This window comes from Papio anubis, chromosome 10 (genome assembly GCF_008728515.1).
Source record: "Papio anubis isolate 15944 chromosome 10, Panubis1.0, whole genome shotgun sequence".
NCBI lineage: Eukaryota > Metazoa > Chordata > Mammalia > Primates > Cercopithecidae > Papio > Papio anubis.
Window position 1 is genome coordinate 112,099,673 of NC_044985.1, and position 7,831 is coordinate 112,107,503.

General features: G+C 38.2%; 1 pseudogene; it reads right to left on the reverse strand.

Annotated features, from left to right (window-relative positions):
- Positions 1-4,649: 4,649 nt before the first annotated feature.
- Positions 4,650-7,529, reverse strand: LOC101006697 (annotated as a pseudogene).
- Between the last annotated feature and the right edge of the window lie 302 nt (positions 7,530-7,831).

Below are 7,831 nucleotides of genomic sequence, written 5' to 3' on the forward strand. Positions count from 1 at the left end.
TTGCATAGTAAGACGGAGAACAGGGAGTTACGTTGATGGCATTGAGTCAAACAGAAATGGTGAATACAATGATTTTTAAATCTATTGTTCTTACATTTTGATTTTGAGATGCTTTGTTGACTTCCAGGTGGAAATCATTACTAACCAGTTGGAAATTTAGAGTGGGAGCAATAAGTCAGTCTCTATAAACAATACTAGACTCTTATTATTTATTATTTATTTATTTAGAGACAGGGTCTGGCTCTGTCACCCAGGCTGCAGTGCAGTAGCGCGATCTTGGTTCCCTGCAACCTCTGCCTCTAGGGCTCAAGCGATCCTCGCACCTCAGCCTCCCAAGTAGCTGGGACTACAGGTGCATGCCACCACACCCAGCTAATTTTTGTAGTTTTGTAGAGACAGGATTTTGCTATGTTGCCCAGCCTGTTCTTGAACTCCTGAGCTCAAGCATATCTGCCCACCTCAGCCTCCCAAAGCACTGGGATTACAAGCGTTTGTCACTGCACTCAGTCGACTCTATTTATTTCTGTTAAAAGAATTAGCTTTAAAGTATAACAATTAATTGACACTTTGCTTGGTTAAATTTAATCACACAGGATATATAAAGTCTGTTAGTGATCTGGTAAACAATTGAACAATCATCTAGGCAACTGGATGGCATAGATTTGAATAATATAACAATGTCACCAGAAGTCTCCGAAGTCTCATGTGGAAAACTGGACTTGAGACTATTAGAGACAAAATGGTCATATTTTTCTGACAAAGAGAGAGGTCTTAAATAAAATAAATATTTTAAAAATAAAAAATGTGATATTTATTGTTCCCAGCCTAGTTGTCAAAAGCTATATTTTATATATGTATGTATAAAAAAAGTAAATTTCCCATATAGAACTTTACAATTCTGAATTTTCTTCCAAAGAATTGGAATATCTGGATATATTGAGCAAAAACGTTTTACTTAGCTGTGCCTGAGGAAAGGAGTTCTGGTTAGAGGGGCATGAACTCTGCATTTTACTATAGTCTGCATCTCTTCCTATCATTAAACCTCTCTGCTTCAAATTTTTTTTATTTTTTTTTTGACTTACTAGTTCTTGTTCCCTTTAGGTATTCGCATTTAAGATGACAGACTTAGGATGAGGATAAAATGTTCTGGTTGATTAAATCTTATGAATCATGCTTACATGAAGATACATATGAATTATTAAAGATCTTGGCTAGTGGAAATACTTTGTGATATGAATACATTGGAGTGAAAAAAGACATACATACATACGTCTGACAACTTGATAAATCTAATTACTGCAACTTAGGCCATAAAAAAATCAAGAAATATGTCTGTAATTGTAGTTAGTACGTCATTAACACACAGGAAAAATGCAACTATTTTAACATTTACTGCCTAAATAATGAGAAGTAATAGCTTTCTCTGGCTTGGCAACAGTATGCTTGAGTTTAATTACAGGTTGTCCTTCCTGAATATTTTAAAAATCACAGCAGTTTGGCTGGGTGCAGTGGCTCACTCCCTTAGTCCCAGCACTTTGGGAGGTGGAGGTGGGTGGGTCACTTACACCCAGAAGTTCAAAACCATCCTGGAAAACATGGCAAAACCCAGTCTTTACCCAAACTCATAAAAAATACAAAAATACAAAAATACAAAAATTATTGGACATGGTGGTGCATGCCTGTAGTCCCAGCTACTCAGGAGGCTGAGGTGGGAGAACTGGTTGAACTCAGGAGGCCGAGACTACAAGGAGCTGAGATCGTACCACTACACTCCAGCCTGGGTGACAGAGCCAGACTCTACCTCAAAAATACAAACAAGAGAACTAAAAAAAAAAAAAAAAACAAAAAAAACCACACACACAGTAGTTTGCTCCCTGATGGCCAACCGTTAAATTCTAGGTATAGTTTGCCCAGCCTTGATGGCTTTGGGCCTAAATCTCCCTAGAAAGCGAGCTCCAGTCAGACGCTTGCTGTCCTCCATTTCCATTATGCTGAAGCTTAATTACTTCCAGAGAACTGTCACCAAGTGTTGCCTTCTATTAATAGCTCTAATGTTGGATCACCTTAACCTCTTCAAGCAGTGTTGGTTCCTCTGACCCGTTTGTCTTTAAACTTCTCCACTCTGTGGGTTTCTTTCTTTCTTTTTTCTTGTTGAGATAGAGTTCACATACCATAAAATTCACCCTTTTAAAGTGTCCAATTCAGTGTTTTTTAGTATACTCACAAAGTTATGCAACAATTACAATGACCTAATTCCAGAACAGTTTCATCATCCCCACAATAATCTCGATGTCCATTAATAATCACAGACCATTCCCTTCTTCCCCGGTCCCTGGATACCACTAATCTACTTCCTGTCTCCATGAATTTCCCTATTCTGGACATTTCATATAAATGTAATCATGCAATGTATCGCCTTTCATGTATGGTTCCTTTCACTGAGTATAAAGTTTCAAGGTGCATCCATGCAGTAACACGTATCTTCCCTTCCCCTTTTCCTTCTTTCCTTCTTTCCTTCCTTCCTCCCTTCCTCCCTTCCTCCTTTCCTTCCTTCCTTCCTTCCTTCCTTTTTTCTGTCTTCCTTTCGTTTCTTTCTTTCTTTTACTTTCTTTCTTTCAGATGGAGTTTTGCTCTTGTCACCCAGGCTGGAGTGCAATGATGATCTTGGCTCACTGGCTCACGGCAGCCTCCACCTCCTGGGTTGAAGTGATTCTCCTGCCTCAGCCTCCCAAGTAACTGGGATTACAATGTGCACCACCACGCCTGACTAATTTTTGTATTTTTAGTAGCAACGGGATTTCACCATGTTGGCCAGGCTGGTCTCAAACTCCTGACCTCAAGGAATCCACTCACCTGGCCCTCCCAGAGTGCTGGGATTATAGGCATGAGCCACTGCGCCCAGCCCATACTTCATTTCTTTTTTATTGCCAAGCAATATGATGTTGTATGAATATACCACATTTTGTTTATCTATTCATCTGTTGATAGATGGGTTGTTTCCATTTTTTTAGCTCGTGAGAGCAATGCTGCTATGAACATATGTGTACAAGTTTTAAATCTCTTGGGTCTATACATAGAAATGGAATTGCTGGATCATGTGGGAAGTCTATACTTAGCTTTCTGAGGACCTGTCAAACTCTTTTTCAAAGTGACTGCACAATTTTACACTCTTACCAGTAATGTATGAAGGTTTCAATGTCTCCACATCTTCACTAACACTTATTACATGCCACTTTGATTAAAGCCAGTACTGTGGATATGAGGTGACATCTCATTGCAGTTTGATTTACACCTCCCTAGTGATTAATGATGTTGAGCATCTTTTCATGCGCTCACAGACCATTTGTGTATCTTCTTTTGAAAAATATCTATAAGACTCCTTTGCCCACTTTTTAATTGGATCATTTGTCTTTTTATTATTGAGTTGTAAGTATTGTTTATGTATTTTAGGTTCAAGTACTTTATGAGATATATTATTTGCAAATGTTACGAATGTCATCCATTTTGTTGGTTTTATTTTCTTTACAGTAGCCTCTGAAGCATAAAACTTTTAATTTTGATGAAGTACATTTTATCTGTTTGTTTTTCCCTTGGTCAATTGTGCTTTTAGTGTCATTTTAATAAATCATTTTCTAATCTAAGATCACAAAGACTTATGCCTCTGTTTTGATTTCAGTTGTGGATCCATTTTGAGTTATTTTTTTCATATGATGTGAGAGAATTTCAACCTTTTTTTTGCATATGAATATTTCATTGTCTTTACACTGTTTGTTGAAAAGACTACTCTTTCTGTATTTGAAAGGCTTGGTATCCTTGTAAAAAATCACTCAACCATAGATGTATCAGTTTATTTCTGGACTATCCATTCTATTCTTTTATCTATATGTCCATCCTGTGTAGTACCACATTTTATCGTGTGTTCAGAGAATGTTAAAAAGTTTTTAACACTGCTAGTGAGATATTCTAGATTTCTATTTACAAAAGTCAACTAAAATAATTAGATTATCATAAAAATTGATAAAGAAGTTGCATTGTAGAACATACTCCCTCTGAAAGACCTACACTGAGTTTAATGTTTTTATAGCACTATCATAACAAAAATTGGTATGGCCATAACAACAGATGGATAAATACTCTGTATTTAACCTCATGTCTTTGCTTAAAATATATAACCATTAAATACAATAAGCTAAGTAAGATGATAACACCAAATTGTTAGGATGGTGACATCAGTTCATTTGAAATGATAATGCTTGCTCAATGAGAGAGAAAATATCAACCATCAGAAACAGTAGAAGTGCTGTTAATAAAATAAAATTGTGATAGCATTAATAATTCTGTACTGTCAGAAATAATTTGCATATATTTGGCATTTAAAATAGTTAAATAATGTGGCCTAATGTTTACAGATTAGTTTTATACTTCCAGTGTAAATACTGTGGCTGATTTTAAATTTGTGATATTTAGTTGAAGAGGGGGTAAGAATTGTACTAAATTTGTTAATTATAGTGGAATGATAAGAAACTTTGAACTTTACAGTTCATTTAATTTGTGATATTTATTTTTTTTTAATGTTGGGAATTTTTGCTTACATAGTTGGGCTTGAAGAAATTTAATTAAGTTATAAATAAAACTAATTATGGGAGTTTAGTTGGTTTAACTTGATAAATATTCAACAAGGAAGTTTCTTAAAGAATTAGAAATTTACTAGATTTATAAATAGAATACTATTTGTACAGTATACTTTAAGCTCAAGGCAAATTAAGTTTCAGAACTTGTAACATAAATAAATTGAATGGTCATGTAAAATCTTAATTAACAATCTAATATACTTCTCTGTGTACAATAAAATATCACATCTGGTCATACAAAACTTACTCAAATTGAAGTGGTTTATAATGCAAAATTCTACACACATTGAGAAAAAAATAAGTTGTAAAATTCTGCTATCCAACAGCTTTTATCACCGCCAAAGCAGACTTAGGATAAAGACTGAAAATATTATGTCCTTCAATTTTTATTATTAGCACAATAAACATACTGATTTCTATTATATATGAGATATTTGGAATGATCAGTATGTTTCTGCTGTTTTCAAATGTTTCAATTTCAATATTTTTTATTTCTAGAATAGAAATGTTTCTATTTAGTATTTTAAAATTAATTCACTCAAAAGCATTTGTTAAATACTTGATGGATGTGTGGATTGAAGACAAAAATAAAGCAGTCATCTTCAACATGATATTGAGTTTGACAAAGAAGTAACAGGAAATTCTCTGGGTGCCGTCATCCCTTTTCAGTAACCACCATAATCCAACTATTACAGAGCGGTTGGTGTTTTTTTCAGGGGTAGAGCAGATTGTGACTTCAACCTGCTTCATCTATTAATACTATTCTGCACCATGCTCACCAGGGGAGAAAGATTGCTGAATACAGAAGGGCTTGCCATGCTTTGGGAAATTTAAGACACATTCAACTGAGCCTAAGCCAGAAATGATAATTTAAGTATTTAACAATTGGGCTGGCTTGTGTACGAAAGAATGAGTGCGGATCAAGCTTTGCTGCTAGAGCAGTCCTTGGGGGTTCCTCACTGAGCCAAACATTAACTCTTTGGTTGCTGGATTGTGGGGAGTTTCTGGAGATCTGGAGACATGGCTGGGGTAGCTAGCACTATCGTGCAGTGCTTGCAGGGTTAGGGGCAGATGTCATTTGCCAACAGTTACAAAAGTTTTAAAATATGTTAACAAGCTTGATATTATTGTATTCTGGCTGAATATTAGCTATAGATTAAGCTATGTACAACTGCTATGTAGTTCTGCCTGTCTCCTACTTTTAACTATGAGCCACCGTCATATTATAGCAAAGTGAAAAGGCATAAATCTTTTTTAGGAAAGAATACTTCTCATATTAATTAGCAAAGTGATGCCCTGACCTTAGAAATAACCATGCTGTGATGCTTAGGAGTCTTAGGTTTCATTCCTCCTTTGATCTTGGGCATGTGATTCTTCCAGGTGAACCTCACAAGCTTTGCTTTTAATGGCTCCACCCCCATATATTCAGATGGAGATGCAAGTGTACATTAAACTCGTTATAATTCAGCATCTCATATCCATTGGGGGTAGAGCTGCAGAGGTATGTAATCAAGTGTAAGAAAGGTTGATATAAGGTTAGTGGGTAAAATGACTATCATCAATTACTATTGTTTCCTTTTGAATTTTTAAAATGTATACTGTAAAACTCACACTTTTGATGTAGAGTTTTAACAAAAGCATAGTCACGTAACCTCCATTATAATCAAAATACAGAATAGTTCTTTTCTGGGGGAGCTTTTTTTTTCTATTTTTTTTTCTTTTATAAACAAAACTGTCCAGGTTTATTGGCCAACAGGCCTCCCTTCTTCTCCCTACCTGCTGCTGTGTGCCCTTCTACACTCAGGAGAGGACTTCTCTGGCCTCCTCAGCTGTAAGGGAGGAGGGGTTGGGGAAGAGAGCTGGCAGGCAGTAGTGGGTCTCCCTTGGGGCCTGTAAGTCCAGCCATGCCAGCCCTTCTCTCAGCAGGTGTTCCGGCCTTTGTCCGGCTCGCTGCTCGCTCCGTCTCCCATTTAAGACTGGCTTTGATCTCTCTGACAGTCAATAGCCATTTTTCCCTGCCAGCTGCAGCCCCATGGTGTGATCCACATTGAATTCAGCTGGAACAGACTGAATGAGGTAAGTGCCACTCACAGGGGTGATGCCGAAGCCAGTGCCAAGTGCCTTTAGTTTCTTGATGGCCCTGATCAGGTCCTCTTGACTGACTTCCTGGGCGAACTTGCCCCTTCTTTTTAACAGCTGTTGATGTAGTTCCTCCAGAGTTATCGGACCTCCACTCCAATGCTCAGCACCAGCCACGCTTTGATAATGTGAACACCTAGTTCGTAATAAAAATCCCCCACACCCGGTATCTCAGATCAAAATCCTTTTCCAGAGGCCAAAGGCTCCACCCCAAAGGTTGCACACATGTCCTGGAACTGCACATGAAACTCAGGATCCTTCTGTATCTCCTGCTTGTGCTTGCTGGCAAACTCCTGCAGGTTGGTCTTGAACATGCCCAACTGCTTTGACATCTGGGCTAGCTGGTCCTCAGCCAATACCATCCCTCGCTCCTTATACTTGGCCTGGAAAATTTCTTTTTCCTTTTTTTTTTTTTTTTGAGATGGAGTCTTGCTTTGTTGCCCAAGCTGGAGTGCAGTGACACTATCTTGGCTCACTGCAACTTCTGCCTCACAGGTTCAAGCAATTCTCCTGCCTCAGCCTCCCGAGTAGCTGGGACTACAGGCGTGTGCCACCATGCCTAGCTATTTTTTTGTATTTTTAATAGAGACGGGGTTTCATCATGTTGGACCATGCTGGTCTCGAACTCCTGACCTCAGGTGATCCACCCGCCTCAGCCTCCCAAAGTACTGGGATTACAGGCATGAGCCATTGGACCCGGCTGGCCTTGGCAAATTTCTTTGTGGCGATGGTGCCAGCTCCCACCCCGCAACGGTGCATCCCTGCCCTGGGCCCGTGTCCCAGGCTCCTCTGCTACCGGCTCCCCGGAATAGTTCTTTCAAACAAAAAAATTGCCTTGGGCTATTTCTTCTTTGTCAAATGTTATACGCACTTCTTGCCCTTGGAAACCATTGATCTGTTCTTTATGGTAAGAATTTTCACTTTTCCAGGATGTCATATATATGGAATCACACAGTGTGTAACCTTTTAAGTCTGTCTTCTTTCACATCTCCGTTGTCACGTGTATCAGCAGCTTGTTTGGTTTTATCGACGAGCAAAGGTGCATTGTAAACGTATCAAAC